The 15421-nt window shown below is 47.9% G+C and overlaps 1 long non-coding RNA gene across 2 annotated transcripts in view; it reads right to left on the bottom strand.

Moving 5' to 3' along the window:
* LOC144819391 (uncharacterized) overlaps positions 1-15421 on the bottom strand; it is a 75961-nt gene that overhangs the window by 23964 nt on the left and 36576 nt on the right. Inside the window, exon 1 of one of the 2 annotated variants that reach the window (XR_013607337.1) lies at positions 9527-9720. The exons of the other annotated variant lie outside the window; for it this stretch is intronic. This is a non-coding gene — a long non-coding RNA (uncharacterized LOC144819391). Of the gene's footprint in view, positions 1-9526; positions 9721-15421 lie in introns of those variants that run through there. 2 annotated transcript variants of the gene reach the window in all.

Raw genomic sequence — 15421 nt, 5'->3', positions numbered from 1 at the left:
ACAGGCTTATCTCAGAGGCAGTGCGTTAAGCATTTATGACCACATACAGTAATAAAGTGAATACACTACAAATGGACACAACACAGTTGTATTATAAAAAATAAGGATTTTTATATAAGGCTTAGCACAAGACCAAATAACGACAAAAATATACCACAGTCTTAATAAATACTCTTGGAAGGAAAAATAATAGTTCAAGCACAGTTTCTTCTTAGCACAAAGTCTTTAGTATCAAAAGCAACTCTTCTTCTTTAAAACACAGTTCTTGGCAACAATGTAACCCACACGGGAGTCACACGACGTCGAGGCAAAGTTAATCCAAAGGTTCGGCGTCGACAGCGAGGAGCGCTACGTCGAGCCCGGAGTCGCACAGACCCCAACAACACAGTACCTTGGAAAAGTGAAGCACTCGATCAGCGGCGTAGAGATGTCCGGTGTCGCGTCTTCGACGTCGATCGGGCCTCGGAGTCGGGGCGATCTGCAGCGGCGTCGACCGAAGTCAGGCAGGAGCAGCGCTCACGAGGTGAAGCAGGATACGGCGTCGTCGATGTTGCAAGAGTGAGCAGCGCTCACGGCGTCGAGAGGGCTCGATGTTGATGCGATCAGCGGCGGTGTTGACACAGGGTCACTTGGAGCTGGAGCCGAACTCGCCACTCACTGGCGTCGCTACTGGCGTCGATCGGGCCCGGCGTCGAAGGTGCGGGACACTGGAGCCGTTACTCACGATGTCGAGCTGAATTCGGCGTCGTCGAGATTGCTGGATTCTTCAGAGGTGTTGGGTGTTCAGTTCCAGCAACAAGCACTTTCAGCAAATAAATGAAGTCCTTGGCCCAGGAGACTGGCACTTCTTCCAGCCCTTGGAGATTTTCTTTAGCAAAGCTTGAGAGTACACACTCAGTTCCTCTCTCCTGGTTCCTTGGCAAAAATAAAGCAGCAACTGCAGGATTCCCCCTACAAACAGCACTCTGGCAGAAGGGGTAGGCAGTCCTTGGCTCAGCAGGCTTCTTGTCCTTGGTTCAGGTTTCCTTGTCAGAAGTGATCTGAATTCTTGGTTCAGGGGTCCTTCTCTTATACCCCTTTTTGGCTTTGATCCCTTTGTCCATGCAGGGGAATTTCCCCCCCATCTTGGGTTTGTTGTGGGTGTTGCCAGGCCGAGGCACCTGGCCTATTCACTGTGCAGGGCAGAGTCTTCAGCCGCCCAGCAGGAGTGGAGCCAGCATTGTCACTGGCAGGGGCAGGGCCATCAGTTGCCCGGCAGGAGGTGGGGCCAGGAAAGTCCCTGGCAGGCACAGAGTCATCAGTCGCCTGGCAGGGGGCGGAGCCAGCATTGTATCAGGCAGGGCAGGCTATCAGGAGCTACTCTTCCCCTAGTCTCAATGCAAATGCCCCACCCATCCCACACTGACTCATTCAGACCTCTGGAGCCACCCAGCTCCTGTCACACGCACACCAGAACCAGCAGAGACCGGTAGACAGTTAGACAAGAAAATAGCTACTTCCTAAAAGTGCTATTTTCAAACAGAGTCCAAAAACCATCCACCCAAACGGATGCGTTATCAAACCCTGAGTTCAGGGATACCAAACTCGACATTGCACCATGCTCCCCGAGCCCGCTAGGATTATAGCATTAATAATCCCGGCAGCCCATTCTAACTGATGGAGAGCAGGTAACCTTACAATAGTGAAAAACGAATATGGCTGAAATTCAATATTAGGACATGCCAACCTTGTCAGGCTTGTCCTACCTTATGCTTACAATGCACCCTGCCCTTGGGCCTACCATAGGGGTGACTAACATGAAGTTACGGGAAGGTTTAGGGACTGGCAAGTAGGTGTACTTGCGCAGTCCTCGTGACAGTCAGACTGCACGTGGTCTAGGAATGGTAGACCTTCAGACATACTTTTACTAGGCCGCTCTTGTGGGTGGCACAACACGTGCTGCAAGCCCACGAGCAGCATTTGTATTTACAAGCCCTGGCACTCTTGGTGCACTCTACTAGGGACTAATAGTAAACCAAATAAGCCAAACATGGAATTCAATCAATACAGAAATTTCAAATAGGGAGCACTTGCACTGTGGCACTGATCAGCAGTGGCACAGTGCCCAAAGCAGTATACCAGCAAAAACATCGTAAACAGAGGAGGCAAACAGAAAAAACTGGAGGAGAGACTCAGGCCAATGATGCCAGTTCTAACAATGGGGAAGAGGCTGATGTTGAGATACTGGCCACGTTACCTGCCTGGTTTGCAGATTTGTTGATTTGTGAATGAAGATTGTTTTTAAAGGAGTGGTATCAGTATTGAATTTTTCTTGCTCTGCCAAAGGAGGTTGAAGGGCTGGTTGGGGAGGTAAAATCGATGCCTATGTGCCTCAAGGTGGGAGAATCCTTGAGTGGTGCCCTTGGCTTTCCTGTATCGAGCTGTGGATCAGGTCCCTCTGTTTGTGCAGGAGCCCCCGTGGGACCCAATGGGGTACTTGGGGCACGACCGCATGAGGAGGGATTTTGACCGGGACTTGGGGATAGGCCCCCTAGTGGATCATTGTGCGCTGTATTTATAGGGGTTGGAGGTGTTGATGAAATGTTTACACCTGCCTTCTTAAAAGTCGTTGTGAAGACGGGAAATAATTTCTGGGGGGCAGATGTTTCTTTGACTTTAAGTTTATTTCTATGTTTGCGTTGGTGTTTGCGCTCTCTCTTGGAAAGAGGAGGCATAGGAGCGGACTGTATTTCTAAGTTGAGGGATTCAGAGGTCCAGGCTACCTTGGTGCTCTCCCCCGTTAGGGCAGGTGTAGTTTACTAGCCCGATTGGGACCGGAGCTGGGGTCCTTAAGGGCAATTGGTGTAGAGGTGGTGTTGTTTGGTTATTGTATTAAACAAGTGGGAGGTTCCCCTGTAATTTTTAGCAGGGAGGGGGATCTTGACCGCAGAAAAAGTAAGGTGTCCCTGACTCTTTTAGATTGGCGGATTTGAGATAGTCAACTAAATATTTATGGACATGGTCTAGCTTTACAGAAATAAATCTCTATATCTTCATATGGATTGCGGCAATATAACACTAGGCGGAGTTGAATTGCTGGGCTACAATCGATTCAATTAAACACACAACTGAATATAGCACTCAAACAATTTAGTCATGTTAAAAAAACATAGAATTTATTATTACCCTCCCAATTGGGTTACAATCTAAAAACATCCATAACATCCATATAGTTAAAAACACCACCTGACGTGGTCATACAATGCAAGTATTAAAAAACAGTCAAAGTTACAACAACAGTCGACGCAGCGTTTCGGTGCTTTGTTTTCTTTTTGACACCTTCTTCAGGACCTTAAAAACATTTGACTCCAGTATCTGTGTACTTTACAGTAGATTCGTTTCAGATGATTGCTACACGTACTATGAGTTGCTCAGGTCTTTCATATATCCTCGAGCTCTCATTAACGAGATATAGTCTTCTAGTTGCACGAAGGAGCCACCGTTGGTGGGGAAGGAACTTCTTATAGTCTTATTTTCTGTTTCTGAATCTGGCCAATTCGTGAATGGACACTGTTCATGTTAGTCTGGTTGCTTCTTACCATTTGTCCAGAAGCCGTTCTCCTTATTAGGATTTATCACTCTCGCATTTAGAATTCGGCCTCCCTGCTCCTCCGTGCTGTCGTCTTCCTGGAAATTCGAATGTTATATTGCCGCAATCCATATGAAGATATAGAGATTTATTTCTGTAAAGCTAGACCATGTCCAAAAATATTTAGTTGACTATCTCAAATCCGCCAATCTAAAAGAGTCAGGGACACCTTACTTTTTCTGTTGTTTGGTTATTGCCATTGCCTATTTGAGGATCTTGATCCCCACTTGTCTGGGGAGCAGATACAAGGGATGACTGGATGTTATCAGTTTCTAAACACGAGTTTGTAGTGGTTTGCGGTTTCTTGTGTAGGTTTTTTTGCGAGCCGCCTTCTTTCAGCTGCTTAACCTAGTCTATAACGATGGAGAGGATGGCTGGCAAAGAGGAGAGTGAGTCAATAATTGGTGAGCAGCAGCAAACCGACTGTACTAGTTTTGAGGATGATTGTGCGTCGATGATTAAATTATTCAGTTTGTCTAGTTTATTGACGATCCCTGCTGTAAATACTGCTAGCGTGTTCAATAAGTCAACCTGCGTGTCCAGTTTATCTGAATGGTAGTTTAATGCAATAACTGTCGATTGGAATGTTTGAAGTAGTTGGGGCCAAAGACTGTGTAGTAAGTACTTCTTGCTGTTTGATTATTTTTGGGCTTGGAGTAGAAGGGGTTTGCGAATTTCAGAAAAAGGGACAAGTCCGCTAGGTTGTGATCGTTTATATCAGGTTTAAAGGGAGATTTAGGTGTAGTTATTTTTGCTGTTAGTGGTGAAAGCAGGCATTGTTGTTGATTGGGCAGGACCGGACTTTCCTTTGGAGGACTATTGGTGTCCAGCTGGGGGGGGGGTTATCAATAACATTGTTAGATGCCTGGTTGGAGAACGTGTGAATTTGTGGAAAAAGTAATTGGCGGTGAGAAGCTGAAATAACCTCCTCTGGGATGTTAAAATGGTGAGATAACTGAGATGGTGAGGTCACTAGCTGGCTTGCTTGGGGGAGTGCGTTGGTGGTTGGTGGCCCAGCGGGCGGTGAGGTGCAACCTGCCTCTTGCTTGTTGGAGGCAAGTGGTGGATGGGGCTGTATCAATGGAGGCTGGTTGCCTGATGGCAAATCTTCCACCGTCCTCCCACCACCCTCTAGGGCTAGTCTCAGGTCGTTAAATACAGACCCGAAGATGAATACTTCTTGGTCGGGGCCGACGTTTTAGTAGTTGTTGAAAACAGCATTTGCGGTGAGAGCGTGTTTAACTTTACCGATTTTGCCAAATATCCTGTATGTCCGATGCTGCCGGAGTTCGTAGCCTCCCCCAGTTGAGGGGGAGAAGTAGCCATTGGTGAACCCGGCACTTTTTTTAAAGTAGTCCAGTAGCGACCGGGGTTTTGGCCCGCTCAAGGCTTGTGCCTGGCCAAGGATCTTGTTGTTCTTGCTGAGGTGTTGCTTCCCAGATGCGGGCAAAGTTTGGAGCTTCGGTGAATTACGAGGGATCGTAAGAGTGGTTTCGAGGACCGCCTCCGGTTTAGCCTTCTTTTTTGGCGCTGTAGTGGTTGTTTTTCTAACTCTCCCCGATCTCATTGCTTCTGTTAGGAGGCCAGATCGCAAGGGAAGGGACCGCTGGTGGTGGAACCAATAAAATGGTGACTTCTTCTAGAGTTTCCGGTCTTCCCTTGGGAGGTTCTACTAGCTGCTGGCTCCTAAATTGAACGTAAAGACGTGGGGAGCAATGGGAGGCAGGATCACCTTTTGCCTCTCTGGCAGGATTTCCAAGTTTTACTTGTCTATCTTGTGTCGGAGGGGTCAAACTGCCAAGGAGTCTGCTGTTACTGCTGTTGTTGCTGTTTGTTACAGGGGACGTTATAGGGGACGCACGCGAGGCTGCCCCCCGACTACCCCTGCTCGCACCTCTCCCCCTCCCCGACTACCTCCCCTACCCTCTAGGTGTAGATTTTGTGTAGCCTCTTGACTGACGGTGCGTATACTACATACGGTAAGGCTGCGATGATGTAGAGTAGGATGAATACCTTCCTTGCTGGTATCCTCCTCTGAAAGAGGATTGGCCTCTACCTTTAGAGCCTTGAAAAGGAACTTCCTATATTGTAGTGTTCCTAATGATTGCGCTGTATCAGTATCTTTTTTGATACCTTGCAGTACCTAGCCTATGTGATTTCCGAAAAAATCCTCTCCATTGAAAGGAAGGTCCAAGATCTTATTTTGGACTTCCGGCCTGAACGCTGTCACTCTCAGCCATCCTTGTCTGCACAGGACCGCCGCTCCTCCCAACGATCTGAAGGCTGTGGTTGCGATGTCCATGTCCATAGCACAATCTATGACTTCAGCCGAAGTCCTTTCTCCCTCTTGCAGAATCTTGGTCTGTCAGCCTCTGGAATGCAGGAGGCGAGAGGTCACACCACATCTGCCTATCGTACCTGCCTAGAATGGCCAGGGCATTCAAAGCTTTAACTAACAGGGCAGACAGAGGAAAACCTCTTTCCCGCATTGTCCAATCTCCTACGCTCTCTGTCCGGAGGTGTCGTAATAGGAGCGGACTGATTCCTGGTCTTCTGCTGAGCCGCCTGGGTTATGACGGAGTCCAGCTTGGGGTGGCCTAGAAGACAAGCTGGAGCATCCGAAGGTGCCTTATATTTTTTGTCCAGTCTGGGAAGTACTGGAGTCACCATTGCCGGTGTCTCCAGGACTTTCAGGCCCTCTTTCCATAGATGATCGACAATCGGTAGGGACCGAAATGTACTACGATAAGGTTCCTTGAAGTCGTAAAAGAAACATTCTGCTTTGTCTGTGGACATGGTGAGTGTGAATCTGTTTGTGGCTCTCTCCATTAAATTATGAAAACCACTGATGTACTCACGTGGTGAATCAACAGGTTTCGGTGAAGGGGAAGAAAGCGACTAAATGAGATAATCATCCCACTCCCTGCTAGGGTCCATTATCTCTCCCTCCTCCTCATCATCTGTGGTCACTGGCTCTAGTTGAGATCTTGCTGGTGGAGATCTAGGCAAGGGCTCTGGTAAAATGTATCACCTACGCACTGGCGTACCTGGTAGAGCGTGGTTGAGGCGTAGTCACCTGAAATTCTATAGAGGTATGAGGAACAGGATGTCTTATAATCCTCCAGCATGAACTGCAAATCCTTTAGCAATGAAGATAGAACACTCACCATCTCCTCCTGGCGGTATTATTGCTGGGGACGACATTAAAACCCCTCATATTCGTCCTCTGAGTCACCCTCTTGGTACTTTATTTGCAACTGCGACGGGCTACTAGCATAGCCAAAAGGACCGCCATCATCCTCCACTTCTTCTGACTCCCCCCAACAGGTGAGATGTTACCAAAGGGGTCACCTTACTTGGTGATGGGTTCTTCCTGGCAAGAACCCATTTTCTGGGTTTTTTCCCTCTCATCGACAAATTCGGCATCGCAACCACCGACGTTATCAACGCTACCATCGACTATGCCGTTACTGTTGTCATTGCAGTCAACGGCGCAATTGTTACCTGTAGTCATTGTAGTCGATGCAGTCGTCACCACAGATCTCGGCATCGACACTGCCGCCGACGGTGATAAAGTCCTAGACATAAGTTTTACCTCCGATTACATAGACGCCGCCATCTTCTTCGTCGACGCTCCCGTCGACAGTGTAGATTTCTCCAATATCCCCTCAGAAGGTGTGGAGGCCGGCTTCTTGACTGAATGTTTGACTTTAGTGGGTGATTGTGGACTGAGCTTTTCCTCTTGTTATGTTAAGTTATATTAAATTTATACAGCACACAGCTACTGAAAGTGTCCCGGCGCTAACTCCAGAAAGAATTAAAAATTATCCATACTCCGATGTCAATCTAAAACAGCAGCGTTTTTAGTTTTTTTTTAAAAAAAGCAATGGGTCATGGATACTCCTTAGAGCCATCGGTAGTAGGTTCCAAGCCAGGGCGGCTTTGCGAACAAATGAGTTGCCGCCAAGCCTCTGGCGGATGAACCGAGGATTTTTCATTAGTAGCTGATCCGATGATCGCAGGTGCCATGAAGGTTTATAAAATCGCTTCTGCAAATAGCTAGGGCCAAGACCATGCAGAGCATGGTGAGCCATGGAAAGCATTTTAAATTAAATGCGAGACTCCACCGGGAGCCAATGCAGAGTATGTAAATTAATGCGGCCTCTCTGTCTACGAGGCAATCCCAGTAGCAGTCTGGCGGGCGCATTTTAGACTACTTGAAGTTTCCTGGTCAAGTAAGACAGACTGCCAGCCAGCAAGGAGTTAGTGTAATCTAGGTGAGACAGAATCATTGCTCTGACCACCGTCTCCTTAGCGCTCACTGGCAGCAAAGGAAGGAATATCATCATGATTTTAAGGGTCCCCAAACATGTCCCTGTCAGCTTTTTTATCTGAGAAGAAAAGTTCAAGTCTTCATCGAACCAAACCCCTAGGTTTTTGGCCAGGCCCTTGCTCACAGTAGGGCATGGAAAGTCAGGGGGCCAGAGCCTAGCCCTGAAGTCCTTGGTATGTTTTACCCCTGAAGCATGACCCATGCTCTCCTTTTCTTTGCTTGGGGGAGGTTTAGAGGGACTGCAGCCAGAAGACCCTAGACAGAACTTCCTTCCTGGCTTTAAGCTTTTGAAGACAAAGTAATAGCCTTCCTTCACGAGCCCTCAAAGTTTTATTTGAAAAGGTACGACATACCTTACAATCCTTTGCTTGATGATCTGGATAAAGGTAGTAGATGCAATCCTTTAAGGGTCGTCTGCATAGTGCCTTTTCTTTGAACAGGTGGCACAGGCTCTAAATAAAACCTTTTTTCTCCTTGTCAGCCATTGTAACAGTTGGAGAAATAGTAGGTAGTAAATAAATCTGAAGAAGAAAACTCAAATCCAATCGAGATGGAGTAGAAATTGAAGAGTTTGAACAGAGCTCAAAGGAGACGCCCTAGCAAAACGTGCGTTTGAAAATCTGAGGGGCAAAAGGTTCTCTCAGAAATGTGTTCTAGAGGGTGAGGAGTTGCTTATTGGTTCAGGGACAAGTTCGGTCTATTTTACATAACGAAGGTTATAGGTTGCAAAAGGGAAATGGGCCTGGGCCTCTTTTCAGTTTGCTATACTATTGGGCATTGTTTTTTTATGTAACGGAGACTCCAGTCTCGACGACGGAGAATGAATCAGGCATGTGAAACTATGAAAGCTCCAATAGTGGAGTAAATAGAGCACTTTGGGTTTCATTGAGCCCTGAACACTTCTGGGGGAATCTCTGGACTCTGTGCATGGTATAAACTCCAAGTGGTATACCATATACAGAGCCAGCTTCCTACAACATCCAACTATTTAAACAGGGCCACACTCTGCTCTGGATCCTTTCGAAATATACACTATCGAAAAGCGAAAAAGCTGCTGTTCAGTTTTATATTGTTATGGAAACCCTAGGTCGTTTGAACAGGTCGTATTCTTCCTCCTTAAACCTCTTTAGCTTCCAGCTCACTATGCAACAGTGAAAACATTCCGACATATAATTCCTGCCATTTTTTTTTTCTGTGGTGTGCACCCAGTGGCTTTGTCACATGTATGACAACTTTTTTCAACTCCTTTCTTTGAAATGCCCTATTTTGACCGTGCATTTCTACCTCTCATCACAATCTGTTCCACAGCATCAGTTCTCATGTTCTAAGCCATGTCCCCTTGTTGTTCTCGTGCTTACTTACCGGTTTGTGTACAAGATGCTCCGTCCCTTTGTGCAGACACTTTTTGTGTACCCTTTTGTAGCGGACCCGTTTTCCTCCGTGCCCAACAGTGTCCTTAACTTAACAGTACATCTGCAGACATGTAGTTTACTCCTTTCCATTCCCAGCCTCCACCACAATTGACAACATAACCGGGGCAGACAAAGTCACCCTTACATCCTTACCTGGCATTAAAGTCAGTGCCCGCTCCGTAGTCTGCTGGCTTGCTTCTGCTGCCTTAACAGTAGAAATCACCTGCCCGTCGACCTGGTGTCAGTGGATTTGTGTCTTAAGCCTGTAAAACACTAAGTGGACACTGATTAACAAACCCACCCACCACCACCCATGGACCCTCCGGCCCCTTTTTGCCACCTCCCCTGCTACGCCTTATCAATCACCTCACTGCCCAAAACCTAGTCCTTCCCTCTACTGGGAGCATGTGGAACATTCTAAGAACAAAAAAACAAAAAAAAAGACACGTCTGAAGTACCACAAAAACCTGTCCTGGAGGGTGGGTACTAGGGTAAGAAGTGGGATTTCAAAAATACTTTATGTTTCAATTGTAAGGCAAATGGACACCTAATTGGGGGCTTTCCTGGTTCCAAAAAGGCTTCTACTAGTACACCCGCAGTTACAACTGAAGTGGTGAGTTTACAGATGGGATTCTACCATAATCTAAAAAGTGTGGGGTTGAAGCAACTGCTCTGGCTGTCTGGCTCCGTAACCTGGACAGCCACACATCAATGGGGTTAGAGTAGAAGCACAGAGATATAGGTGCAAGTGTAACCATGGCGACTAAAAAAACTGGTATCCCTAGAGCAGTATTGCGCTGGACAAACTTAACTAGTCACCAATGGTGAGAACTATACTAAAGTTCATCTCATGGCTACCGTGCCCTTAAAGTGGGGAGGGGTTACTGGACAAAATTAAAAAGGTGGTTGGGTGCTTTGCCATCCCATTACAGTGTCATCTAGGGAATGATCTGGAGCCCTTAGCACGGGCCGAGGTAGAGATAATTCCACGCAACCATGCTGGGAATACCCGATTAGGCTGGTGTAAAAACAAGGAACACAAAGCAAAGCCCAGGGCAGAAAAGAAAAGGGGTATTGGGGCTGGAATAATGCTCCAACACTGCAAGAGAAAAGGTAAGAAGTCTGGGAAAAAAACTTCAGAGCAGCCACAAGTTTAGGTCTCCTCTCCTCTGGGAGAACACTGGTCAGACCTGGAGGAAACTGAGCCCTGGGTATCTGGGCACTCCTCTGTGGAAGACCTGTGCAACAGACAAAGATCCCGAGACCGCAAGCTGCCTCACATGAAAATGGATATTTTATTTTATAGTTTCATAGAGTGCAAACCAGACCCGTGAGGGTATTCCAGAGCTTTACAGGATTACGGGTGGTATACAAAGCGTACAGTAGGGAGGGACCGCTTGGGTAAAATAGGTGGATACATTATAAAAGAAAAAGGAAAAAAAAAGAGAAAAAACACGCAGTCTGAGGCCACGGGTACTTCTGGGATAAAAATTAAAACAAGTAGATACATTATAAAAGAAGGAATGCAGTCTCAACTCTTGGGTGGGATGCCCAGGAGTGCAGGAATTGGTATCATCCGTAGGAGCAGTGGATAATGCAGAGCTGGAGGGTGGAACATGTCGCTGAGGTAATAGAAATGTTATCGTTAGATGATGTATTTGCCCATTAAGAAGGATTTGGTCTCCTTTTTAAAGTGCGCCAAGGACGGAAGTTCTTGGGTAGCCCTGTGAGAGTAGAGCATCCATATTCAAGTCTGGAAATGACTAGTGCCTGGATTGCAGTTTGAAAGTAGAAACATCGAGGAAGGGTTTTAGGTTTCTGAGGTAACTCAGGTGGAATCTGGCAGTTTTGGCCAAAGAGTTCATATGGCCACGCATGTTCAGGGTGCCGTCCAGGGTTATTCCAAGGGATTTCACAGAGTCAACAATGGTAGAAGGGCAGTTTAGTGCTGTGTTGGTCTGGATTCATTCCTGGATATCTGAATTGGTTGTGGGTGGGGAGATTAGAATAAATGCAGTTTTATTCGCGTTTAAGCTGGTTGGCGGTGAGCCAATGGACTGTCGGCTTCAGGGCCTCATTCTGGGAGAAAATGTCCCCAAGGGAAGAGATTTTGATGTAGATCTGTGTATCGTCGGCGTACATAAGGTAGGCGATATTGGCAGCACCTCAGTGAGTGGTTCAAGGTAAAGGTTGACGAGGGTAGGGTAGAGGGTTGATCCTTGGGGGACTCTAACCGGAGAGGGAGCGAATAGATTACCGTTGATGAGGACTCTGAGCGATTTTGGAGGAAGGATCTAAACCATTCAAGGACTGTGCCATCCAAACCCATCCTGAGTTGGAGGCGTTCAAGGAGAAATTCGTGGTTAACCGTAACAAAGGCAGAAGATAGGTCTAGGAGGATTAGCAAACCGGTTTTGGCTTGGGGGGAGGGGGAAGTCATCCACAATGTGGGTAGGATGGTTTCCATGCTGTGTCCAGGGCTGAACCCGGATTAGAAGTAATCTAGAAGGTGGGAGTGCTTGATGTGCAGGCTCAGCTGCTGTTACACACATTTTTCCAGAACTTTGGCGGCAGCTAGGCAGTTAGAAGGGGGAGGATCATTTAAGTGATTGTTCAGGTTTAAAGAGGCAAGATTTCGAGAGGAGTGTTAGTCATCAAATAATCAATACAATTGTAAAGCGCACTAATTACCCATGAGGGTCTCAAGGCGCTGAAGTGTGTGTGTGTGGGGGGGGGGGGAATATACTGCTACTACTCAAAAAGACAGGTCTTGAGGAGTCTTCCGAAGGTTAGGAGGTCCTGGATCTGCCAAAAGAGGGGGGGGGGGGATGGGGAGGGTGTTCCATGGTCTTGGTCTTGAAGGCGAGGTGGGAGAAAGATCTGCCGCTGGAGGTTGCTCTTCGGATGTGGGGGACTGTGGCAAGGGCAAGGTCTGCAGAGCGGAGCTGGCAATTGGGGGTGTAGAAGCCAAGTCATCTGTTGAGGTATGCTGGTCCAATGTGTAGTGCTTTGTGTGCATGGGTGAGGAGCTTGAAGGTGATCCTCTTGTTGATGGGGAGCCAGAGCAGGTCTCTCAGGTGGTCTGTGATGTGGCTGCGGCGAGGGATGTCTAGGATCAGGTGTGCGGAGGAGTTTTGAATGCGTTGGAGTCCTTTCTGGAGTTTGGCCGAGGCTCCTGCGTAGAGGGCGTTTCCGTAGTCCAACCTGCTGCTGACGAGGGCCTGTGTGACCGTTCTTCTAGTTTCTGTGGGGATCCACCTGTAGACCTTGGAGCATGCAGAGGGTGTTGAAGCAGGAGGATGAGACGGCGTTGACCTGTTTTGTCATGGGGAGACTAGAGTATGAACCATAGGTTGAGTGCATGGTCGGTGGGTGTTGGAGCTGTTCCCAGTGCGGTCAGCCACCAGGAGTCGTCCCAGGCCTAGGGGGTGGAGCAGAGGATGAGGATTTCCGTCTTGTCCGAGTTTAGCTTCAGTCTGCTGTTCTTCATCCACTTGGCAACGGCTTTCATTCCTTCGTAGAGGTTGATTTTGGCAGTGAGGGGGTCCTTGGTGAGGGAGAGGATCAGCAGGGTGTCGTCGGCATTGGAGATGATGTTGAGGTAGTGCAGTCTGGTGATGTGGGCAAGCGGCGCCATGTAGATGTTGAACAATGTTGGGCTGAGGGATGAGCCCTGGGGTACGCCACAGATATCGGTGGCTCTCGGTTCTGCCGGAAAGGAAAGATGTAGTCCAGTCCAGAGCCTTGCCTTGGATTCCAGCGTCATGAGGCGTGCGTAGGGTGCGGTGGCAGACTGTCGAAGGCGGCTGACAGGTCCAGGAGGATGAGGGCCGCGGTTTCTCCGTAATCCAGCAGGGATCTGATGTCATTGGTGGCTGCGATGAGGGCAGTTTCGGTGCAGTGGTTGCTGCGGAACCCGGACTGGGACGGGTCCAGGATGCTGTTCTCCTCGAGGTAGCGGGTCAGTTGTCTGTTGACAGTCTTAATTGATGACCTTTGCTGGGAGCAGGGCGATGGGGCGGAAGTTCTTGGGGTCAGCCTTAGATTTTTGAGCAAGGCATTGATCTTGGCGTGCTTCCAGCTCTTCGGGAAGGTTGCCGTCTCGAAGGAGATGTTGATAGCCTTCCGGAGATGGGGTGCGATGGTGGTGCTGGCTTTGTGGAAGATGTGGTGTGGGCATGGGTCTGACGGAGATCCGGAGGGGATGGTGTTCATGATTTTGATGGTGTCATTGTAGTTTATGTTGGTCCAGGAGCGCAGGGGGTCGGTGCGGATGGTGGACGTGCGGACGGAGGTCTCAGTGGTTGTCGTGGCGGTTAGACCTTGAAGCGGTCGTGGATGTCTGCGTTCTTGCGATGGAAGGTGGCAAGGGAGTTGCACAGGTTTATTTTTTTTATTGAGTTTTCTATAACGCTGGCCAGACCCGATGGCATTGGAACGCTTCACAACCAGATTGGTTGGTCAATATAGCGAATACAATACACAGAAGGCTAAGCGATCAACAAGTCCAACACGTACAAGTCATATAATGATTCGAAAGCGCACAGAGTGAGCATACAGCAGGACCACAAATAGAATACGCATACCAATAAGAGATTCAACTGGCCCTGAGGCAGTGAGGACAAAGTCATATCCGTAGCGAGGCCGACCCCAGGAAAAGGGGAGGGAGAGGTCAGTTGCAGGAACGTGCGATCTGAAGGCAACAAAAGTTCGGATTAGAGGGTTATGTAATTTGATTCGGGAAGGCACGTTTGTGGTAGCGGTCTTTTTGTTGGGGTTTAAACTTTAGAAAGGAGGAAACAGTTCAGATGTCGACCAGGATGGCGCTCCAGATTTTCGGAGCATTCCCAGCAAAGGAGCGGTTTGCAATTTTCTGTTTCCGAATTCCTAGGGGGATGAGCAGGAGGAAGTTTGAGCTTCTGAGTGTTCTTGCTTGACAGCCTTTCTAGGCAAGGTATTCTGGTTTCCCTGTGTGCAAGGCTTTGTGAGTCAGGCAGGCTGTTCTAAAGCTGGCCCGCATTGCTACTGGGAGCCATTTTAGATCTCTGAGTGCGGGAGAAATGTGGTCAAATTTTTTCACTCCCGAGACCATTCTGGCCGATGCATTGAAGGTGGTTTTTAGAGGAGCTAGGTGGGAGGGGGGTACCAGAGAGGGTTGCGTTCCCGTAGTCCAGTCTGGATAACTCAAGAGATTGGGTGGCTTGTTTGAGATCCGCAGGTGGAATGTAGGGTTGGACTTCGTTGAGCAGTTTCAAATTGAAGAAGGAGCTCTTGGCAGTTTTTAATGTGGTTCGCCATAGATAATTTGTGGTCTAGGATGATTCCTAGTGATTTTACAGAATTATTCAGAGCATCACGTTGAGAGTGTCAATAGCTTTTAGCCACTCTGAAACTTGCGGGTTTTCTTCCTTGTTGGAGATCAGTAGGATTCCTGTTTTAACTTGATTGAGTTTCAGGTGGTTTGAGGATAGCCATTCTTGGACTTCTTTGAGAGTATTATTGAGCCTTAGGATGTCATTGATGGAGGAGGATTCCAGGTAAATCTGGGTGTCATCTGCATAAAAGTGGAAGGGGATGTTGGCTTTATTCAGAATGGAAGCGAGGGGTAACGAATAGTTTCTTACCTGCCGGTGTAGTTTTGCAGCTTGAAGATCTTTCTGAATTCACTATGCTGTGCATATTCCGCAATCTGGTGGTTGGGTCCGGAATCGTAGTCTTTTTTCCGTAGCCCAGGTGGGCGTAGACGTCCCATCATTTGGTGTACCTTCGGTGACGTCGGCGTGCTTCCGGCGGAAGCTCCCACCCTTGGGCGCCATCTTCGGATTCTTTTTTCTTTTCTGTGCTTGCAGTGAATCCATGGCTATGTTTGTTAATCCTTTTTTAAACGGAATTCTTTTCACGTATCTTGTAAGCTTCAACTTGCTTTCTTTTCTATGTGTTTCCCCCTTCTTCTCCAGCCTCATCTTTCTGGCGGAGGCGGGTGGGTTCGCTAGTGAATCCAGAAAGATCTTCAAGCTGCAAAACTACACAGACAGGTAAGAAACTATT

This window comes from Lissotriton helveticus, chromosome 2_1 (genome assembly GCF_964261635.1).
Source record: "Lissotriton helveticus chromosome 2_1, aLisHel1.1, whole genome shotgun sequence".
NCBI lineage: Eukaryota > Metazoa > Chordata > Amphibia > Caudata > Salamandridae > Lissotriton > Lissotriton helveticus.
Note: the sequence above shows the minus strand (reverse complement) of the source record. Positions and strands in the feature narration are given on the sequence as shown.